We start from the raw sequence: 1,908 nt of genomic DNA on the forward strand, positions 1-1,908 counted from the left end.
CATTAGATTTTTTTAAAAATACGATATTCTTGCTTAACTAACGTTTCTACATAGGGATTAAGCATTTAGAACGAAATCTAATGTCAGAAAATGGCACTTTACTCTTGACATTTTACGGTTTTTTCAATTTTCTGGGAAATCCTATCATTAGATTTTTTTAAAAATACGATATTCTTGCTTAACTAACGTTTTTACATAGGGATTAAGCATTTAGAACGAAATCTAATGTAGGAAAATGGTACTTTACTCTTGATCGGTACGTTGGGACTTGGAAAATATTCGGCCGTACGCGGCGCGTCTCGGCGCTTCGAACAGCTCCGGTGTCCCCATTATTTTCGATTTACGGCTAAAATAAATTTTTCTAATTTTTTTCAATTACATATTCTTGCTTAGATAACTTTTTTACATAGGGATTAAGCATTTAGAACGACATATTGTTTAAAATAATGGTACTTTACTCTTGTGATTTTTCGGTTTTTTTTGATTATTTGGAAAAATAAATTTTTGTAATTTTTTTAAATACGATATTCGTGATCAGTGAACGATTTCACATATGGATTAAGCATTTAGAATCGTGCGGAAGCGTTATTAAAAAAGTTTACTCGATGCGATGGGACTTTGAAAAGTTTGTGAAAATTTTCATATTGGGAAAAAATGTGTAATTTTTTGTCTAGTTTACGGTAGTGTAATTTATTTTAATGTTTACTATAAATTTTTTTTTCGTTCGTTCACGCGCTATGTTACAACAGCACGGCCGGGCGGTCTGTTGCCGCGGCGGTTTACACTCATAAGCGCGCGTGCTATTCGGCCGGCGGCGCCGGCGTCCTTGCCGGCCGTTCGGTATCTATAAGAGATACACGGTCCGTGCGAGGCGGACGGAGCAGAGCGGGTTTTGGGCCAATTCTACGATCTCGGTCGAGAAGCTGTCTCAGAGCTCCTTCGGGGCTTCGGTCCTGACTGTTTCGTGCCGTTTACGTTACGGACTTTTCTCCACACAGCGTGGCCACGGGTCGGTGTCTTTGACCGAATGGCCCATATGTGGCAAGCCCTACGGGGTTGGTTACCCGTATGCACTTTGTATGTATACTCGTACTCACTGAGCAATCGACTCTTCTGTCCGAGCGATGGAAAAATTTTTTAAAATGCATCTGTAAGATTTGGAAGCAAATCGTACCAATTGAAAACTGTGGCTAAAATGAATAGCCCAGTGGAGAGAGAAAACTATCAAAAAACTGATTTTTTAAATCAAGAGGTGTCAGAAATCGAAATGCCTAGCGCGAGCGGAAGAACACGCTTTCTCGCCAGTCCAGCATGTGTCCTGTCCGTTCTTCCTCGGCTTGCCGATTTTGCCCAGATCAGAGGTTTCGTGCTTCCGGCGGTCAGAAGATCAGCGTGAGCGTACGCGCTTCCACGACTATGGCATCACCCATGTACTTTTTCCTTTGAATATATTTGAGTACATAAAAAATATTAAAACATATAGAGAGAACTGTGTCTTGGATCTTAAAAATTTGTCAATAGCGATGATATATTATTACTTAACTTGAAGTATTTGTACGTTTTAGCTGGGACGTACATTTATCTTACAAGATGTTAATAGCGAGACTCTTGAAGATAAAATTATCTTGTGATTTTATGAAGGCAAAGATAGAAACGTACGAAGCTGGCGTACGTAGAAAAATGTGATTTTACGATAGAACAAAAATATAATACGTACGTTTTTGGGCGTACGGTAAAATATCTGTATGGTAGAAAAATGAAAGAAATTGAGCGTTAAAGAAGATATGTTACAAGCGCGGAATGTGGCAAAACTTGTACATATTTGAAAGAGAAAAGTGGTGTGTCGACCTGACATATATATATGAAACAGGCGACGATGGAAAAGGATTTAAATTTTGTCCATTTTAT

Source organism: Megalopta genalis, unplaced genomic scaffold (genome assembly GCF_051020955.1).
Source record: "Megalopta genalis isolate 19385.01 unplaced genomic scaffold, iyMegGena1_principal scaffold0221, whole genome shotgun sequence".
Lineage (NCBI taxonomy): Eukaryota > Metazoa > Arthropoda > Insecta > Hymenoptera > Halictidae > Megalopta > Megalopta genalis.